The sequence below is a fragment of the Phascolarctos cinereus genome, unplaced genomic scaffold (genome assembly GCF_003287225.1).
Source record: "Phascolarctos cinereus isolate Bilbo 61053 unplaced genomic scaffold, phaCin_HiC Scaffold_726;HRSCAF=1367, whole genome shotgun sequence".
Taxonomy (NCBI): domain Eukaryota; kingdom Metazoa; phylum Chordata; class Mammalia; order Diprotodontia; family Phascolarctidae; genus Phascolarctos; species Phascolarctos cinereus.
Window position 1 is genome coordinate 190,888,012 of NW_027556098.1, and position 23,641 is coordinate 190,911,652.

Here is a 23,641-nt window from a genome sequence, read left to right on the forward strand (position 1 = left end):
ATAAACCTAAGGAGAAGTTTTATTCCAATCCAGTCAATCAGACAAAAATTGATGTGCCAGAATATGAGATATGTAAGGATCCATCTCATTTATAATATGTGATTCAATGCATTGCATGGCTTGAAAATATTGTTTTCATGGGGAAATTTCCTTTTATGTACTAATGTTTGTTTTGGCCTTTTTTGTGATTATGAAGGCAGCTGAAGGGAGGAATTTGAAAGTAAGATTTACCTGGAAAAAAAAATATCTTTTTGAATGATTTTATCTTGATGTGTATGTTGCTTGCCATAGTGACATTCAATCTGTTCATACCTTTAAAGAAAAAAAAAATAGTGACTCGTGTCCCTTTCTTTTGAAAAATGAAATTAGTAATTTACAGCAATCAACATGATGTTTGCACTTAGATCTATAATTTCTGTCAAATATTAGTGAGCATTCAGCTTGTACATTATACCATCAGTAATTTTAAGGCTCATGTACAAATTTTTGCTTAAAATGTTACATGTAATTACTCAGAGCCTTCATTCTAGAGCATCCAAATGGTTTTTTTGGACAAGTATATTTTTATCCTCCTAAATAGCTGTGCATGTAAGAATATATTTCTTACATAGAAAAAAAAGTTTAAAAAGTTTAAAATAAATTAATTAAATCATTTGTCTTTCATTATTTAAATAAATTCTTCTTGGTAATTTCCTTAATTGATATGATCACTAAAATTCTAAATAAATTCATTAAATGTGACTTATAAAGAAGATAATTCAAAATTAAATCAAATGAAAAATAATGTCATCAGTCACTATCAATTTTAGTAGAGGTCTATCAAACTTTTTAAAAACAATAACAAGAATATAGATTTAGAGCTGGAGGAAATTTAGGAGATATCTAATTCAACTTCCTTATTTTCCTGAGGAAATTGAGATCTAGAGGGGTAAGTGAGTAGCTCAAGGCACCCAGGATGTAAGGGGCAGCGCTGGGATTTGTTCATAATTTTTCTGACTCTATAGCCAGCTCTCTTTCCACTCTACCATACTGATTGTTTTCCTTCTATGGTGCTCTTCATTATGAGTATAACTAACATATTTTTGGCATCCATAAGGCTTTTTAATTTGATATGGATAATTATGTAATAACTAGCTAATAACTGTCTTGAATTGTTCATATTTGTCTTTGTCCAGTATTAAGAAAAAATATTAATAATAAATACCATTAAATTCATCAGATGCTTCAAATGGTCTGTATTAAGCATATATATTACACATGTGCAAATGCCTACACACACACACACACACACACACACACACACACACACACACACACACCCCAAAACATATGAAGAGCCACTAATATGGTCAGCTTCAGATAAAGAATGCTCATATGAATGAAATAGTGAAATAATGGATCATCATAGTATTGGAAAAAGTGGCAATAAATGTATAATTATATATATACTGATGCTATATGTGTTGAAAACAAAATTCTGAAACTATTGAATGTTCTATTAAATGTTGTTAGGATCTTAAATAATTCTAATCAGTGGGGATTTAAACTAATCTCTTAAATTTTAACTTTATTCTTTGGACCTATACCCGATTTTATCCATGTACAGCTTAGATTTACATAGAATCTCTCTAAATTATAACTTTAATATTTGATTGACTTGTGATTTCTTCAATGTGGGTACTCCCTCAAAAGGTGTAGATTACAGTCTCTTATACTCTCACATTTTATGACTCTTGTTCATATCTTCTCATAAAAATTCCACAGGAGTTCAACCTATCACTTCAGAAATGAGCCCAATGCCTTTGTTGTTATACATCATCATAATAATTATGTGTCACATTTCCTATGCAATTTTTTATTAAAATAACTTTCAAACAATTATGCCCACCTTGCATCTCTGCATTGCCCTTTGGATAAAGTCAAATGTTAATTCTATGGAGAATGGTATTCAGAGACTCACAGCCAGACAGCATTATTAGTAGAATAAGAATTTGAAGAAGGGACATTATTTCAGGGACAAAGTAGTATGATATTTAACAAAAAATATCATCAAGCTTTCCAAAAACAATGAAACCTTCCATCCTCTCCCCACTTTGAGTCAAGTATACATTCCACCTACAGTGGATTTTCAAGATGTATACCTCAACAGAAAAATTCTATGGATTGTTCACAGTTTGGACAATAAGCACTCTTCCTCCAATTATTTGTTTTTTCAGTGTGAATAATCAGGCCAAATTATTTTTTAATTGTCATGAGTCTCTGAGCAAATTCTATAGTGTCCCAGGGCAAAAAATCATCTACAAACAGGATCATCAAGAAAATCTAATCTAATATAAGGAATCTTTCATCCATCTGAACTCTGCTCTAGATATCTGTAATGAAAATAGATAGTCTTGTTAGTGAGCATAGCTCTCCATATTTTATGCCTTGCTCAATGTAAACAAAGGGTAGCTAGGTGGGACACTAGATAAAATGCCGGGTCTGAAGTTAGGAAGACCTGAATTCTAAACCAACCTCAGGTACTTACTAGGTATTTGACCCTAGGCAAGGCATTTAACCCTGTTTACCTCAGTTTCCTTATCTGTAAAGTAAGCTGGAGAACAAAGTGGCAACCAATTCCAGTGTGTTTTCCGGAAACCTCAAATGGATCATGAGTAGTTGAACATGACTGAAACAACTGAATAGCAAAACAACAAATATAAACAATCAGAGATTCATCAAGAAAAGTTATTATGTTTAACATTTCAGGGAATGCTGCTTGATTTTAACATATATGAAATATATACCATATTTAATAAGATACTTTAAAGTCATTGTTTATTGCACTGATTCATATGATTTTAAAAGTAAAAAAAATCAACAAATAATATGCACACATGAAGAAAATGATTAAGCCTACCTGTTGTCTTCTTATACCTTATATATGAAAGCTTTGTCCTTTTAGACAGAAGTTTATTGGTCCTTAGTAAATTTTGTTATCTTTTTTGGGAATTAGGTTTTATATTATTTATTTGGTGGAGAGAGTTTCATAAAATCCATCACTTTTTCCCCAAATCACTGGTATCATGATTTTATCAGATATCCCACACTGATATCTTAAAACCTTAAAAATTATAACTTCTGAATTAGAACAGACAATGAAGAAACAAAGCTATCATTCTTTGCAGATGATGTGTTGATATACCTATAGAATCCTAGAGAATCAACTAAAAAACTACTTGAAATAATTAACAACATTAGCTAAGTTGTGGGATGTAAAATAAAACCACACAAATTGGCATTTCTATATATTACTAACAAAGCCCAGCCACAAGAGATCGAGAAATTCCACTTAAAATAACTGCAGATAGTATAAAATATTTGGGAGGCTACCTGCCATGACAAACCCAGGAAGTATATGAACACAATTACAAAACACTTTTCACACAAATACAATCAGATATAAATCATTGGAAAAATAACAGTAACTCATGTGTTGGCTGAGGTAATATAATAAAAATAACAATTTTACCTAAATTAATTTACTTGTTCAGTGCCATATCAAACTACCAAAAATATTTTTTATAGTTCTAAAAAAATGATAATAAAATTCATCTGGAAGAACAAAAGGTCCAGAATATCAAGGGGATTAATGAAAAAAAAATCAAGGGAAGGTGGCTTAACTGCACATCTTAAGCTGCATTATAAAGCAGCAATCATCAAAACTATTTGGTACTGGCTGAGAAACAAAGTGGTGGATCAGTGGAATGTGTTAGGCCACTGACAAATTCTTTGATAAACCCCCAAACTCCAGCTTCTGGGATGAAAAATCAATATTTGACAAAAACTGCTTGGAAAACTGGAAAATAGTGCGGCAGAAACTAGGCATAGACAAACATCTTATACCATATACCAAGATAAGGTCCAAATGGGTAAATGATTTAGACATAAAGAATAATAGTATAAGTAAACTAAGAGAGCAAGGCATAGTTTGCCTGTCACATCTATGGAGAATGGAAGAATATATGGCCAAATAAAAGATAAAAAACACAGTGAAAATAGGAAGAAATGGATACTTTTAATTACATTAAATTGAAGTTTTTGCACAAAGCCAATGCAGCCAAGATTAGAAAGGGATCAGAAAGCTGGGCAAAAAAATTTTTACACTCAGTGATTCTGATAAAGGCCTCATTTCTAAAATATATGGAACACTGAGTCAAGTTTATAAGAATATGAGTCATTCCCCAATTGACAAATGCTCAAAGGTTATGAACCGGCAATTTTCAGTTGAAGAAATTAAAGCTATCTTTGGTCATATGAAAATTTGCTCTAAATCACTATTGATCATAGAAATGCAAATTAAAACAACGCTGAGGTACAACATCACACTTATCAGATTGGCTAACATGACAAAACAGGAAAATGATAAATGTTGGAAAAGATGTGGGAAAATCAGAACACTAATGCTCTGTTGATGGAGTTTTGAACTGGTCCAACAATAGTGGAGAGCAATTTGGAACCATGCCCAAAGGGCTATAAAACTGTGCACCAGCAATACCACTTCTAGGTGTATATCCCAAAGAGGTCATAAAAAAGGACAAAGGATGGACATGCACAAAAATATTTATAGCAACTCTTTTTGTGGTGGCAAAGAATTGGAAATTGAGGGGATGACCATCAATTGGGGAATAGCTGAACAAGTGATGGTATATGAATGTGATGGAATACTATTGTTCCATAACAAAAATTATGAGCAGGCAGATTTCAAAAAAACCTGGAAACATTTTCATGAACTGATGCTGAGTAAAGGGAACAGAACCAGGAGAACATTATACACAGTAACAGCAACATTGTGTGATGACTGACCTTGACAGACTTAGCTCTTCTCAGCATTGCAAGGATCTAACTCAATTCCAAAAGAGTCATGATGAAAAATGCTATCCACATCCAGAGAAAAAACTATTTAGTGAGAAAACACATTGAAGCATACTATTTTTTCTTCCTTTTTTTTCTTTCTCATGGTTTTCCCCTTTTGTTCTGATTCTTCTTTCACAGCATGACTAATGTGGAAATATGTTAAATATGATTGTATAAGAATAGCCTATATCAGATTGCATGCCATCTTGGAGAGGGAAGAGGTGAGGGAGGGGGGAAATTTAGAACTTAAAATCTTGTAAAAGTGAATGTTGAAAACTAAAAATAAATAAACTTTTTTTTTACAAATAAATATTTTTTTGCAAAGTAAAACTCCTCTTTATTTACCTTTTATAATCCAAATGCTATTCATATCCTTATTTCTTTAGTGACATTCATATATAATCATATAGAAAAGAAGGGATCACAATATTAGAGTCAAAATATATTCATCTCATCATAACTTATCAAGATGAGAATTTGTTATTGAAAACTATAGATTGTTTCCATTTTTACTGCTGTGTCCTCTTATCTTTCCCAAATGTACTTAAGATCATCTGGCTCAGTTGCATTTCTTTTAAAGCTTTCTATAAGGATTTTCTACTATTTCTAGTTTATATTTGTAATTCTATTCCCCTTTTAATCCTTGAAATTGTGATGAAATGTGAATGTTTTTGTTTTGTTAGATACTACTGTTTTTGTTAAATTACCTTTATGCTCCACAGCTATTCTACGCTTTATGAAATGATACTGCTTATAATCATCTATCCATTATTCTCCTAGAGGAGTTTTTACAAATCAGACAAAATTATAAATTGATGTTACCACCACATACCTACCAGGGTTGTTTTGAGGATAAAATTTGGAAAATGTTTTGCAAACTTTAAAGTGCTATGTAAATACTACTTCTTATTATTCTTAATTCCTTTAAGGAACAGTTGAATTAATAGAAAAAAAATTGTGGAGTTTTGGATAGATTGATTCCTTTTTTGCATTTTCTATTTATTTTGAAAATTATTTTTCTATATTATTCCCTCTTTGATTTTGTTATTATATAGAAATGGTGTTGATTCTTGAACATTTATTTTGTATCCTCAATTTTGCTAAAACTAGTAATTGTCTCAATTTGTATCTTTGCTAATAGTCTAAGATTAACTAAGTAAATTATTATGTAAGCAAGAAGTAGGCAGGTCTATCTCCTTTTTCTTTATGTTTATAGCTTTAATTCTTTCTTTAAAAATAATTAGCATTTCTATCATTTTCAGAGTTTTATAAAATAAAATTGGGAAGAATGGACATGGTTGTTTTCCTCCTGTTTTAGAACTCTATAGATTTCAGTGGGAAATCTATACTCATTAAATATGGCATTTGCTTTTCCTTTTAGATACTTTTTGTGATATTAAAGAAAGGTATTTGTGTCTATATATTTTTTCAGAATGAAACATTTCTTCAAAGGTATTTTCTTTATCTATTAAGATACTCATGGGGCTTTGAATATTTTGGTATTTTAATATGATGAATTACATTATATTTCATATGTTGAGCCATCCTTGTATCCTAGGTATGACTCAAACTTGGTAATATCGAATAATTTCTTGGATGAGTTTCAGCAATCTGACAGAAAATTATTGAAATATTTAATCAATATTCATAAAAGACTTTGCTGTCTAGTTCTAATTTGCTTTATCTTTCCCTGGATCCATGAAAAGGGTATCTAAAATAGATGTCTCTACTTTTTTTTTCAGTTTAATTAATTTGTTTATTATTATATTTCAAAATTCATTTACACAAGATTTTGAGTTCTAAATTTTCTTCCCATCTTGCTGCTTCTCCACTCCTAGGTGGCATGCATTCTGAATATTCTTTCCCCTAATCTGCCCTCCTTTCTATCACCACTGCACCCCATTCTTTCTACTCAATCATACAGGTACTCTTGGGCTGTAAAAATGTTTCACTCTTCTTACGGGTTCTGCTGATCTAGAATTCACTTAGAGCCATTTTTACATGTATTTGGAGGGGTTTGGGGAAGAGCTCAAGCAAGTCACTGCTTTTACTCTGCCATTTGGATCCACCCCCCCACTTTCTTTTCATATTCTTCTTTACTCCTTACAACAAACTTTTGATTTTATCATTTTACCAAAATTACTCTTTCCAAAGTTATTCTCTTAATTGCCAAATATAATGGTCCTTTTTTTTCAGTCCTCATTCTCCTTGACTTCTCTGTAGGCTTTGAAACTGTTGATCACTCTCTCCTCCCTGATACTCTCTTTTCTCTATGATTTCAGGACATCATTATCTCCTGGTTCTCCTTTCTATTTAACTCTTCCTTCTTTTTTTCTGGATTCTTCTCCAGATCATGCTTTCCACTATCAAGTGTTCCTCAGTGTTCTGTTCTAGGTGTTCTCTTCTCCTTCTGTATCACTTCACTTGTTGATCTCATCAGCTCCCATAGATTTAACTATGATCTCAATATAGATGATTTTCAAATCTACATACCCTACTAGAAACTCTTTAGGGACCTCCAATCTAACATCTCTAACTGCCTTCTAGACATCCTGAACTGGATATCCAGTAAACATCTTAAATTTATTATTTTCTCCTTAAACCTTACTCACCCCCTACCTTCCTTATTACTTTAGAGGACAACAGCATCCTTCCACTTGCTCAGGCTCACAATGTAGGAGTTATCCTGGCTTCCTCATTCTCTCTCATATCTGTTGCCAAGGCCTGTAAATTTTACCTTTTCAACATCACTTGAATATACCAACTTCTTTCCTTTGACACTGCTGCCATTCTATTGCAGGCCCTCATCACCTCATGCCTAGATTAATGCAATAGTCTTTTTTGTGGGTGCATACCCACCAAAGGCATCTGCCTTAAGCATCTCCACATTCCTATCTTTTCCTATCCATCCTTCCTTCAGTCATTAAAGTGATTTTCATACAGCTCAGGTCTGATCATGTAACGCTAATCCCTCATTTTACCAAAAAAAAATATTTGTTAATTGATTGATTAGGTTTCAAAATATATTTATTCCATAAAAGAACTGTTTGGCTATTTTCTTTCTCAAATTTTGAGAATGATTTGTTTAATGTTAGTGTAAATTGTCATCTAAATGTTTGGTAGAATTCTCTTGTTAATTCATTAAGACAATGTTTCCCCAACATTTGGTAGTCACTTTATAATTAGCTCTATTTTTTTCACTTAGATGGGTTTGTTTAACATATCTATGGAATTTTTTTTTTAGTTTGAATATTTTCCATTTTTAGAGATATTCCTCTAGTTCTTTTGGTTTCTTAGTATTAGTAGTATATAACTGAAAAGTAAGTTCTGATAATTCTTATTTCTTTAGTTTTATGATTTCAGGTTCAAATTCAAGAAGTTTTCTGACAGAAAAGAGCGCTAGGAGTCATGTTATATGGCACAGGTTATAAGAAAGAGCTAGTAGATTTTGAATTTTATTTAAAGAATCTCATATATTACCTTATACATATTGTTTATAAATGAAAAAAATTATAATGTACATGTGATAAACCACATGCCACTTTGTTTAAGAATTAATTAATGCATAATTGTAAGTTTAAAAAAACCCCTAGTTTTACTCAGGTAAAAATGAATCCAAATAATCACAAAAGCCCATGTTAATATTATATTCACTGTTTCTCATTTCATTAACAATTCAAAATATCTCCTATTTGAATATAGGTAGTTCAGTGAGTAGACAGCTGGGATTAGAATTATGAAGATCTGAGTTCAAATCCAACCTCAGATATTTACTATCTATGTGACCCTAAGTCACTGAACCTCTTTGCCTCAGTTCCTTCATCTATAAATGAGAGGTAGCATCAACCTCTCAAGATTGTTGTTAGGACCAATTGTAATAATAATTATAAATGCTTAGGATAGTACCTGACACACCATAAGTGATACATAACTATTAGCTACCACTATGGTATTATAGCTATCATTACAATTTTGAAATTCTATGAAGGAATATGTGTACAAATTGAAATGTGACAGTTTTTTTTAATCTCTAGCTGAAAAAGTATTACAATTCCTTTTCACTAGCTTATTCTCTCATATTTTTAATTCAATAAGCAAATAAAAATTAAGTTGAAATCTCCTATCTTTTTTATTCCTTTGGAAAATGGTGCTATTTACATATTTGATGTTTTTTTTAAAGAATTCAGCAAATGTGCAAACATTAAAGATGTATATGTAGGAGAATTTAAGTTTTCTAGATAAGGATCTACATTCATTAGGATTTTATTATTTTCTCATTTTTCATTTTTATTTCAGTGTTCTCTACATATTCTTTTATTTCTAGCTGAAAATATGAACTTAAAAAATGAAAAAAAGTCTCATTCTGAATAGGTTTCTGGGCATTTGGATCTAATGGAAATATGAAAGGAGAAAAAAAATATGCCTAAGCAAGAAAAGGTTGAAAAAAAAAAAAAGAAGACAAGCATTACTTCCTTAGTAGAAGGCCAACAAATTTTAGCTCATTAGTAACATGAAGAGATTTCACGAATTCATAAAGTAGTTCAGGAATAAATATTCTTTTTTAAAAAATTATGCTTAAAATATTCACCAAAATAAGTTTTTGTTTTAATATTGGTGTTTGTATTTTACTTAAATTTCTTTGATTAACAAGCTGAAAATTCACCCTCCTATTGAAAGGGAAAAGAAAAAAGAAAAAAAACCCTAGCATAAAATACAGATAGTCAAGGAAAATAAATTCCCTCATTGTCCATATCCAAAAATGTCTGTTTAATTTTGATCCTGAACCCATTAGCGTTTCTTCAAGAAGTGGAGAGTGGGTGTGGCAGAGTCAAGATGGTGGAGAGAAGCCAGAAAATTGCTGGAGCTCTCCTCACTGTAAAAGTTGGACTTCAAACTTTTTCTCCCTTCCTCCTTTTCTCCCCTCCCCTCCCCCTTCACCAAGACAGTAAGCAATCTGATACAGATGGGCCACTTTTTAAACTGGTGATTGTAGACTGCATTTTTTCTGACATCAACTAAATTTTGTTATTGAAGAGTTTAATACAATTCTTTCACTTTATATAATATTCATAAAGTATATAAATTTTATTAAGAATTTATCTTTAAGTGAAATTGTCATCAATAGGTTCATAAAATAAATCACCTCTATCAACTTGCTCAATTCCCAAAACAGATTCCTAATGATTATAACACATAAGTGATCTGCTTCCATGTTTAAGAATCTGAAATTCCATTATTTGATCACAATCTGTTGTCATTCCATTTCTCCTTTTGCAACCCTAAGCTCTGTTCTTTATACTCAATGTAATTTCTAATCCCTTTCCCAGGGCCATGGCCTTAGCCCTGGTTACATTCTCCTCCATTCTCCATCTTGACCTACTAATGGGTCTCTTCTTTTTAATTCCTTGACCTCTTATTCTATAACCTATCACAACCTCATCACATCTTCAGCCCTGGATTATTCCCATTATCTGCTGCCTTCATATGATGTTAAACAAAGCTTTAGAAAATCACAAAAGTGTGCTGACTAAATCCACAACAAATTTGTGTTATATAACCTCAACTAGGCACTCACTGTAGTAAGACATTTATTTTATACTTCCCTACTGACTCACATTTCATTCTTGCCATGGTGTCTTTTCCAAGCCTCATTTTAAACATCCAATGTTCCCCTTCTCACTCTCTTGGGTGAGAAACTTAATATTTCCCTGAGAAATTTGAAGTCCTTCACTGTGAATTTCATCTTCTCTACTCAACTCACATCTCAAAGATACCTTCTGCCAATATTGCTCCTTTGAAATCTCATTCTTATGAGGGACCTTTATCTTTGCTAAGGTAAATCCATTTACTTGTACAAGTGATCCCATTCCATACATGTTCTTTGAGCAGATTTTCCCTTCCATCATCTCTGCTCTCTTACTTAACTATTAGATGCTTCTCTAGTGTCTATAAGCATGTTCATGTCTCTCCCAGTGTCATAAACCTTAACTGATCCATACTTTTTAGTTATCTATCATTCCACTTATATCTTCCCTTTTTATGTGTCTGAGATCTAAGAGAAGGTCCCCTATATTAGGAGCCTTCATTTTCTTTTCTTTTTCTATTCATACTTTTACTTCTCTATAGCTCGGATTGTGATTTCATTATTCAAAAGGAATTATGTTCTCTAAACTTACTAAAAATCACTTAATTGGCAATACTAATAGTCTTTTTTGCAATCCTCACATTTCTTGACCCACCTTCAGCCTTTGACATTTCCCTGTCTTCCTTGCTATTTTCTCTTCCCTGGTTTTCATGACACTACTCATTCCTGATTCTTCCCTTACCTTTCTAAGTGACTCTTCTCAGTTTCCTTCACTGAATTTTCATCCGGGTACATCTGCTAAGTATGGGCACCCCATAGCATTCTGCCCTGAGCCCTCTTCTCTTCTCCACCTATACTATTTCATTAGGTAATTTCACTAGCTGTTCTGGATTTATCATTTCTATGTTGATGATTCTCAAATCTATTTGTATAATCCTAATCTCTCCATTAGCTTCCAGTCTCTGATCGCCAACTACCTATTATATATGTTAAACTGGACATCATGTAAGCATCTTAAACTTAAAATATCTAAAACTAAACTCACTATCTTTCCACCAAAGCCCTCTCATCTTCCTAACTTTAATGAAAATGTCATCCTACCAGTCACCCAGGCTAAGTATCTGAAGTATCATGTTTGCCTCTTCACTCTTCCTCACTCTCCCATATCCAATCTCTTACTAAGTTATGTCAATTATACCTTTATAAAAATCTCTCACATATACCCCCTCTTTCTTCTAACACTGTCAACATCCAATGCAGTCCCTCATCGTCTTGGATCTAGACTACTGCAATAGTCTATGATTGGTCTCACTGTCACAATTGTCTTTCCACTCTGCTCCATTTTTTTTTCCTCAGCTGCAAAAGTAATCTTAAATCTCAGTGTTGACCATATCACTCCCTCTCCTTACCCTCAATTCAATAAAATCCAGCGGTTGCCTCTCATATAAAGGTCATCTATAAAACCGTGAACCTGGTGATCATAATCCATTCTAAACTAATGCCCCACACAACTACTTTTTGTTTTTCAACTTATCCATGCCCACAGGCTTTGGATAGCTTTATATATTGTGTGATTCATTGACACTGACTTTCTTGCTGTTCTTTCTACAAGACACACCAGCTCTTGCCTCCAAGTTTTTTCATTATCTGTCTTCCTTGCTTAGAATTCTTTTCTTGCTCATCTCTGCCTCTTAGCTTCACAGCTTACTTCATGTCCCAACTAAAGCTTTATCTTCTATAGGAAAATTTTCCTATCCCTGCCCCCCTCCAAATTCTAGTGCCTTCAGTCTGTTTACTTTTTTTAATTTAACCTGCATATATGATGTTTGCATATACTTTTTAATATGTTTTCTCTACCATTAGACTGCAAGATTCTGGAGAGCAGGAGTTGGTTTTTGCCTTGATTTTTATCCCTATCAGTTAGTACAGTGATTGGTATATAACAGGTACTTAATAAATATTTACTGATTGGTTGACTAACATGAGTTTCAATAATATAGGGAATAAGTTCCAAAATGAACATTTTTTTTTGCACTTAATAGTATTATTTACAATTAGATATAAAAATAGGTTTCAACATTCATTTTGGTAAGATGTTGCATTCCACATTTTTCTTCCTCCCTCCCTTTCCTTGCCTATCCTAAGACAGCAAGCAATCTGATGCAGGTTACATGTGTACAATCATTTTAAACATATTTCCACAATAGCCATGTTGTAAAAGAGGAATTAGCACAAAAGGGAAAAACCATGAGAAAGAAATAAACAAAAAAAGTGAATATAGTATGCTTCTTTTTGCATTGAGGCATCATAGTTCTTTCTGTGGATGTGGATAGCATAAAATGAACATTTTCCACTACGTAGTTCCTTATCTCCTCGAAATATAAAATGGGAAAAACTTTTTCTGCAACAATTGATTGCTTAAATCATCAGATACACCTTCACATAATATTATCTATGTATATAACTATTTGAAGTTTCTTCATAAGGGGAGGGGGGGATGATGGTATAGGCAAAGAACAAAGTTTACCACCATTTATTCTAAGGTGTTAACTTTCTTTTCAATGTTTCCTCCTTAATTGTTCCATTTTTTTTACCTATTATTTTATTTTTTTAGGTACTATTCTAATAATTATACAGAGGAAATATTTTCCTCTAATTCTCTACTTGGACTTGTGGATTTACTTTCTTCTTCTGGGTTTAACCTCTGAGTTTCCCTTAAACCAAAGGATTTCTTTTTTTTCCCCTTTTTTTGTTTACTAATTGTCCAGGTACTGTTTCTGCATGGGGGGTGTGCTTTGGTCAGATACTGTTGCTATATGCTATACAAGAGGATATAGATGGGACCTGCTTGATCCTGACTTGACCCTGGCCAAAGCTAAGATTCAACTTCTGAAGGAATTGTCTGCCGTGGACTCTTGATGTGGTTTTACATGAATACTAGGCTATGTAAAGACTGACTGTTTGCTGGGTCAAATATGGGTTTGCCAGATACTGGCCTGAACCTGTTTCCTGCTTCTGATGTAGATTAGGTCTTTGGATTGTCCGTCCCAGTCTTCATCATTAGTCTTCTCTTTTCTTCTGCTATAATATTGAGTTATTTGTATTCCATTTTCTATTTATTCTTTCTTGGCTTTCCTCCATGCAAAATTATTTTCAGGATTTCAAAAAAACCCTGATTTTGGTGTTCTTTCCTGGCCCAGATAGAGGAATTTATACCTGTTTCCTTTTGTAATTATTATTGATATAGATATAGATATATATAGATATATATATATATATAGATAGATATATATATATATAGATATAGATATAGATATATAGATATATATATATATATATATATATTTTAAATTGTTCCTTCTGGTGCATTTCAACATATTTATTACAGTGTTTATGTGGTAATTGGGTTTATCTACATCCTAATGTGCTACATTCTCTCCGTAGTCCTCAATAGAGTATAAACAGCTCCAATATTCATGTCAGAGCATACTTTCAAATCCTACTTCTGATAATTATTACCTGTATGATCTTGGACAAGTCAATTAAATTGATTGGGTCTCTGTTTCCCAATCTGAAAGTAATAATATGCTGAACATTTTCTGAGGACCCTCCCAGCTCCATAGCTATGTTACTGCATGATTTGTCAAACATCATTTTAACTAAACATGGGTAACACCAATTTCCTTCCACCAATTAAGCCTTTTGCAATTTGAAATTCTGGGTTCACTGTTATATGTCACAATTGCTAATTTTGATGTCATAGACACAGTTTTTTAAAGTTTGTTTTGCTTGTAACAAATAATTTTCTTTAGAGAAAATATTCTCTTGCCAGTGTATTCTTTACATGTCCTTTCAAGATGTCAGTTTAATGTACTCAGTTTCATGCTTTCTGTACACAGCTATAGCATTTGTACAAAACAAATACAGAGTTTTTTTCCTCTCCATCAATGCCACTATGTATAAATAACAAAGATAAATGAAGTGAATCACATTTTCTGTATTTGAGTTTTTAGATTTCTGTTTCTGTATTTCTTTTGTTTTTGACATTGTAGTAATTTGAGGTACTATAGTTGAATTTCTTTGGATTGGTGATACATACATATAACTAACATTTGTATATATGCAATAAAATATATTTCACTTTTAATAAAGATCATGGCAATGAAAATTAAAACAATGAAAATTTAGCTTAAATTTTGATAATTTCAGATTGTTACATAACATTCTCAAACTAGTTTTAAAAGTTATAGCTTGTTCAGAAAGTACTTTATCATTTACTTAATAAAATATTGAGAAATATAAAAATAGGTTAAAATTTCATGTAACAATTATTTAATCCTGTATTCACACATTGTATATTTAAATATAGCAAAATCATTAACATGACTAATCTTTGTCACAAGCAGACACTGTTCATTAAGAGATTTCCCCCACACTGACTAAGATCTGGCCTTGTTTGTATACACTAGCATTTCTCAACATGTGGCCCAGGGGCCTCTACCCTTTAAGGTATCCTTCAAAGTCAAAATTATTTTAATGATGATGATGATGCTGATGATATTTTCAAAATTTTTATATGATTAATTTTGATAGATTTTATCTTTGGGGGATACTCGATAGTTTTTTAAGAGTTTAAAGGGATTCTATCAACAAAGCATTTAAAAATTATTGATATACACCATATGAAATGGCAACTGAATTGTAGTGATTTCAGAAGTAATTTCAACATGCCTATTTAACTTTTGTGGACTTTGATTTGAACTTTGCATTCATTGAAGAATGTGATAAATTTGTGTACAAGTTGTAATAAAAAATATAAAATTATTTTAGGTATTTCTTCAAACATATATCCTGGAAGGTATCAAGGCATCTACAGTTTGGAGAACTCTCACATAGTGGAGTACTGAGCTTAAAGTCTGAAAGATATGGGCTCAAATCCCACACTTGACACTTAGAAGCAGTGTGACCCCTGGAAATCTCAACTATTTTCAAGCAGCTTCATAGGACATTTCTATTAAGTCATAATTGGGTTGCTTTTCCACAAACTACCTTGAAAGAGATAATTATTCACATTGAGGAAATCAGAGATACTGTTTATTGCCTTTGCTAGAATGTAATTTTATTTTTCAGCTTCTCTTAAAGTCTTAGAGGGATAAAAATTGGACTTATCAGTGCATCACAAAGAATGCAAAATATAATATAAAGTTTTTTAGACTGGATACATTAATAGCTTCATTTACATCCTATTTTGAAAAAAAAATTAGTACATCATTATCATTAACTAATTGACTGGCTGATTTAACAGTAACTTAGAGGTTCTTTAAAATCATGTGACAGGTTAGGTATTTTAACAATGAAACCTGGTGGGTTTAAAGTTGTGACAAAAAAAAAGTTGAAGTCACAAATGGTGTTCTGGTTTAATTCCATGGCTAAATTCTTTTAGTTTATATTTCTGGCTATCTCTTCTATTTTAAATTTCTCTGTATTTATCCCATACACATTTAAGGTTTTATATCTAGACATATATATATGTGTGTCTGTGTGTGTGTGTTTATGTTAACACACCTATATAAAGAGTATATAAGGACATATATCATTCAGAAACATTATACAATTGATCGGTACATTCATGCACCTCAGAATTAATATTCATGTTGAAAATTTAAATTATTTAACTTATTGCTACATAAGCTTTTTTATTTCACGGACTATAAAAATCATGAAATACAGAGCTTCATGAGCTATGAAATAAAAGCCCATAAATATGCCTTGAAATGTGTAATTTTCTGCTAGATTGGGTGTTTGTATCCAACTCAGAGTAATTTGCATTGGGTTTTTCAATTAGAATCACTTGAAATCTGAAAATATATCAGTTTAATTTGAAAGCAGATAAAGCCGAGTTGATATGCAAGTGAAACAAAAGGATGGTAATTAATAAAAAAGACCACATGCTACTAAAATAATTTGACATAACTCTGTTTTCTTAAAGCATCTTTTTACCTGCTGATCAGTTCCAGTAGTTTCCAAAGCAGGTATAATTATAGCAAAGTAAAACAAAATAACTTCCACAAATGGCCTAAATCTGATACTTGGAAGTTTTAGTATTTCTTTTACTCTCTCCTCATAATGGACTGATAAATTGTTTAGAGGATTTAATTGCATCGTTTGGTGAGCTATGTCAACCCTTCAAATCTAGATTTATTATCACAATACCCTAAGGGTGGAAAATTCATTCCAGCTACCTTATTTTTTTTTGTTACTATTCAACTGAAAATCAGCTAGACAAAAAAAAAAATAATGATTTAGTCCGCATGTGATACTTCATGACTCCATCTTCAAATTCCATTTTCTTTCTTATCACTGGTTTCAACTTATGTTTTAACAATTCCCTCTGACCTTTCAGTCACTTGTATATTTCCTTGAAGATGTACTAACTGCAAGTTCATTCTTCTTTTAGCTCTTACTATAGGGGTCTCTGTCAAATACCTGCTTTCACACATTTGCTATTTCAAAACTTCTTAAAATATAATTCTACTGAAATTATATCATATTGTATCATTATTTTTAGCCTGTCTTTTACAGGAATTTTACCTAACTTTCTAGGGTGGTCCAATTCAGGCACAAAACAGTTCACAAAAATTTAAATACAATAATGTATTCATTCATAAGCACACATAGGTGTCCATATGCATTTATGTACACATCCACTCCACCACTTTTTTAGTTAGTTTTTTTTTAGCTCATTTGGTTTCTCCACTACAGAATGTTCTTTCTGCCCTAACCAGATGCTATTAATTCTGCATGGTACACTTCATATACCACCTCATTGTGACCAGTACCAATTCCACCATACACATTGTAGCCATCTTCAAGTTGTGTTAGTTCCTATTTATTCTAACTCCCCAACCCACTTTTCTGTTCTAGCTCACCTTGTGTGTTGTTTGCCCCAGTACAATGTAAAGTCTTTAAGATTAGGGATTGTCTTGTTGATTTCTTTTTATATTCCCAATACTCACCCTAGTGTCATTTAACCTTATCTGCCTCACTTCTTCATCTGTAAAGTGAGCTGCAAAAGGAAATGGCAAAGCACTCCAGTATCTTGGCAAACTAAAACCCAAATATGGTCACAAAAAAGTCACAGATGGTTGCAACAACTGAACAACAATAAAAATCACAGTGTCTAGTATATGTTTAATACTTAATAAACACTTTTTGATTCATTCAGTCATTCATTGATTCACTCACCAGAAAGATGATCAAAATGATCAAAGGGAGGAAGATCTGAGGGATAAAAGCTGTATTTTTTTTAAAATTTGTGTTTAAATTTAAATATTTATTTTTAGGGTTCAACATTCACTTCCACAAGATTTTGAGTTCCAAATTTTCTCCCCATGTCACCCCTCTCCCATGTTAGGATGGCATGCATTCTGAATAACCCTTCCTCTAATCTGTCCTCCCTTCTATAATTCTTCCCCTTCTCTTATCCCCTTTCCCTTATAGTTTCCTGTAGGCCAGGATAGATTTCTATACCCCATTGCCTATATGTCTCATTTTCCAGTTGCATGTAAAAACTATTTTTTTCAACCTCACATTCTCCTCCAGAATCATAGGAGTCCAGTGTCAAAACATAAGTAAAATGATAGCCATGGGAGTTCTGCTTCTGGGAGCCAAGATGGCAGAGAAAGAAATAAGTTGCTCTCACCTTCCCTTGTTAACCACAGAAAGCCAAGAAAATATCACCCCAGCAGCTGAACCAGCAAGAGGATGGGGTGCAGCAGTCCTGTGGGCAAGTCCTGTAGTTTGAGGGATTAATGGGAAAGTCCATTTTGCCCTGGGAGAAGGGGAGCAGTAGAGAAAGGAGGTGTCCCAGAAAACTAGTAGAAAGCCCCACCTCAGCATATCAAGGGGAGATTCTGAACTCCAGGTGGTACAGCAGGCAAATACCAACACCAGGACACAGAAATATAGACTAAAAACTAACTGGAAACTAAGTAATCTAATCCTAAAAAATGAATGGCTCAAATAACAAATCACAGAAACAGTCAATAACTTCATTCAAGAGAATGACAATAATGAGACAACATATCAAAACTTATGGGATGCAGGGAAAGAAGTTCTAAGGGAAAGTTTTATATCTCTAAATGCTTACATGAATAAAATAGAGAAAGAGGAGATCAATTAATTGGGCATACAACTAAAAAAAATTAGAAAAAGAGCAAATTAAAAATTCTCAATTAAACACCAAATTAGAAATACTGAAAATCAAAGGAGAAATTAAGGAAATTGAAATTAAGAAAACTATTGAATGAACAAATAAACCTAAGAACTGATTTTATGAGGAAGCAATAAAATAGATAAACCTTTGGTTGATTCAATTAAAAAAAAAAGAAAGAAGAAAACCAAATTACCAGTATCAAAAATGAAAATAGTGAATCCACCATCAAGGAACAGTAAATTAAAGTAATAATTAGGAACTATTTTGCCCAACTGTATTCCAATAAATGTGGCAATTGTAGTGAAATAGATATATATTTGCAAAAATATAAATTGCCAGATTAACAGAAGAGTAAATAAATAACCCCATCTCAAAAAAAGAAATTGAACAAACCATTGATATACACCCTAGGAAAATATCTCCAGGGACAGATGGATTTACTAGAGAATTCTACCAAACATTTAAAGAACAATTAATTCCAATACTATATAGACTATAGAATAGGTGAAGAAGGAATCTTACCAAATTATTTTTATGATACAGATATGGTGCTGATACCTAAACCCGGAAGAGTCAAAACAGATAAAGAAAATTATACATCTATTTCTCTGATGAATATAGATGCAAAAATTTTAAATAAACATATTAGCAAAAAGATTACAGCAACTTATGACAATAATAATACACTATGACCAGGTAGGATTTATACCAGGAATGCAGGGCTGGTTCAATCTTAGAAAAACTATCAGCATAATTGATCCTCTCAACACCAAAATTAACACAAACCACATGATCATCTCAACAAATGCAGAGAAAGCTTTTGACAAAATATAATACCTATTCTTATTAAAAACATTAGAGAGCATAGGAATAAATGGAGTCTTCCTTAAAATAAATAAAATAATAAATAGCTACCTAAAACCTTCAGCAAGCATCATATGTAATGGGAACAAGCTAGAAACATTTCTAATAAGATCAGAGGTGAAACAAAGATGTCCATTATCAGCACTGCTGGTCAATAGCATACTGGAAATGTTAGCTTAACAAAATAAGAGAAGAAAAAGAAATTGAAGGTATTAAAATAGTTAAAGAAGGAATGAAGCTATCACTTTGTAGATAATGTGATGATATACTTAAAGAACCTAAGAGACTCAAGTAAAAACCTACCTGAAATAATAAAAAACTTTAGCAAAGTTGCAGGCTACAAAATAAACCCACATAAATGCTGAGCATTTCTATATTACCAAGAAAGCTCAATGGCAAGAAATAGAAAGAGAAATTCTATTTAAAGTTAATGTAAACATTATAAAAAGTTTAAGAGTCTACCTATTGAAACAAACCCAGGAACTATATGAACACAATTATAAAACACTTTTCACAAAAGTAAAGTAAGATCTAAATACTTGGGAAAAACATCAGTTGCTCATGGGTAGGTCGAGCTAATATAACAAAAATGACAATTCTGTCTAATTTAATTTACTTATTCAGTGCCATACCAAACTACCAAAAAATATTTTATACAGCAAGAAGAAACAATAACAAAATTCACTTGGAACAAAACAAAACAAAGAAACCAAACAAAAGGTCCAGAATATCAAGGGAACTAATGAAAAGAAATGCAGGGGAAGGTGGCCTAGCCATCCCAGATCTTAAATTGTATTATAAAGCAGCAGTCATCAAAACTGCTTGGTACTGGCTAAGAAATAGAGTGATAGATCAGTGGAATAGGTTAAATATGCAAGACACAGTAGTCAATGACTATAGTAATCTACTATTTGATAAACCCAAAGACCCCAACTTCTGGGATAGGAATTTACTCTCTGACAAAAACTGCTGGGAAAAATTAAAAAGAGTATGGCAGAAACTAGGCATAGATCAAAATTCACACCATATATCAAAATAAAGTCAAAATAAGTTCATGATTTAGATATAAAGTTTGCTTTATGCAAATTGGGACAGCAAGGAATAGTTTCCTGTCAGATTTGTGAAGAGCAGAAGAATTCATGACCAAATAGGAGATAGATAACATTATGAAATGCAAAATGGATAATTTTGATTAAATTAAATTGAAAAGTTTTTTTTTTTCCCCATGAACAAAGTCAATGCAACCAAGATTAGGAGGGAAGTAGAAAACTGGGAAAGACTTTTTACAACCAGTGTCTCCAATAAGGGCCTCATTTCTAAAATGTACAGAGAATTAAGTGAAAATTTAACAATACAAGTCATTCCCCAGTTGACAAATGGTCAAAGAATATGAAAAGGCAGCTCAGATGAAGAAATTAAAGCCATCTATAGTCATATGAAAAAATGTTCTAAGTCACTACTGATTAGAAAAATGCAAATCAAAACAACTCTGAGGTACCACATCATACCTATCAGATTGGCAACATGATAAAATACAAAAATGATAAACATTCAAGATGATGTAGGAAAATTGGAACACTGGTGCATTGTTGGTGGAGTTATGAGATGATCCAGCCATTTTGGAGAGCAATTTGGAACTATGCCTAAAGAGCTATAAATATATGCAAACCCTTTGACCCAACAATAGCACTCCTAGGTCTGTATCCCAAAGAGATCATACAAATAAGAAAAAGGAACAACATGTACCAAAATATTTATAGCAGCTCTATTTGTGGTGGAAAAATATTGGAAATTGTTGAAATGCCCATCAATTGGGGAATGACTGGACAAGTTGTGGTAAATGAGTGGAATGGAATACTATTGTCCTATAAGAAATGATGAACAGGCAGACTTCAGAAAATCCTGGAAAGACTTGTATGGACTGATGCTGAGTGAAGTGAGCAGGATGAGGAGAAGTTGTACACAGTAACAGTCATGTTTTGCAATGATTAACATTGATAGACTTAGCCCTTGTCAACAATTCAAGGATATAAGACATCTCCAAAGGATTCATGATGGAAAATGTTATCCACATCCAAAGAAAAAACCATGGAGTTTGAATGCAGATTGAAACACACTATTAGCTATTTTTAGTTCTGTTTTGTTTAGTTTCCTCTTTCTGATGATTACACTTAATGATTCTAATTTTTCCTTACAACTTCATTAATGTAAAAATCTAAAGCACAGTTGGTGCAAAGCCCCAATTCAGTAACTAAAGGAGGAGAGAAATGAAAATCAAGGAAAACAATAACCAATATAAAAAGGTATTGAAAATCTAAATCCAAAACTTTTAGAAGCAGAGACTTAAAAGAACATGTACATTTTCCACAAGGATTATATGAATACTTGATGAAAATAATGGAAGAAGTAAGAAAGTGAAATAAAAACTTTAAAGGATAGAATTGGAAGGGCAAAAAAAATAACTTAGTTGAGACTGTAGTAAACTTTAATGAACAATTTATGTACTCTGTGAAAACTAAAACAGACTAAATAGAAACTAATGACTCCAAGGAAGGAATAATATTAGAACTTAAGAGATATCATTTGGAAAAAAAAAAAAGAAGAAAATGCAAGATATCTGATGTTTTAAAAAAAAGCTAATATGGAAAATTAGATAAAGGAGAGTTAATGGAGGAATCACTTAACCCTATGAAAACCTGCCAATACATGGAGAGACCAATAATATAGAAAATAAAGAATTTTCTCTGATTTCCATGATTTCTCAAACCTCTCCAAAACACAAATTACATGCTAAAGCTAAGGCAACCTCATATGTCTCCATGTTCTATGATATTAGAAAACCAAAACAAAATATAAAAGCAACAGCAACAAAAAATCCCACACAAGAACACACAATGACCTAATGCCTACCTTGGGCTCACTTATCACTCTTTCCTTTACCGCTCAATATTTTGCAATTAGTAAGGGTATGCTAAATGAACAGGTTTGTAACAAAATTAACTACAGACTCCAGGAACCCTTCCTTTTTTTCCCCTAGTGTTGTGGATTTCTCAGCTCCAGACTGTGAAAGTTTTCTTGAGATTCAATTACTGGTTCCCAAGCAGCATTTGTGCTGCAAAAGTTCTCTGAGTTAGATTAGAACGAGAGAAAGTGGAAGGTGGAATAGCACCTATCTGGGCTTGAAATAAAACTCAACTTCAAATCTAGATTCCCCCTCCACTTCTACCCAAAGACTCAGAGATCCAAACTCCAGATGACAGAAGTCAGCCCCTCTAAGAGCTCTAATGTGGCAGTGCTCTGAGGTATCTGACCAGATAATTGAGGAACTTTGAGAATCGTAAAAATGGCATGTATGGGTTCTCTATGTCCCTCTCTTAAGCCTGAGGAAAAAAAAAAGCATAGCATTCAGAGAAAAATGAAAATCAATTTCTGTCCTCCCCCTCTCTTATTTTATGGTCATTTGTAGCTAAGTTATTAAGCTAATGAAATGTAAATGTCCTGGAAAGGGGGAAACTAAGGCATTTTCAGATCTAGTCCCTAGGAAAACCACCATCAAAGGGGAAGGGGTCAGAAAGTGACCAAAAATGGGAAAAAAAGGGAAAAAATAATAGAAATCTTGAAAGTTTCAAGAAGAAAACTCGAAGGACTTGATTGTTAGTAGATAAGGCATCAAGGAAAATACTGAAAGGAGGAGGAAATATGACCTGAACATCTAATAAAGAAGTTCATGACTCTATGAATAAATATCGGGGAAAAAAAGAAAAGTATCCAGCACTTTATGAGAGAGAGGATCCTACTGAATTTGAGGAGATTAAATAATCACAATATCCTTAGTCTAAATGATTTAAAACAGAAATGAGAACTGTAAGAGCAGAATGTATGTCTTGCACAACAAAAACAATTGGCAGAGTAGAAAAAGCTTGAACCTGCAATGGCAGAAAAAAAGAGAAGGAAATTAGTAGGAAATACAAAATTAAAGGTCAACCCAAAAAAGTAGAGAAGACAAGTGTAATAATATTAAAAGAAAATATTCTCTCTGTTCAAATGAATATATATATATATATATATATGTGTGTGTGTGT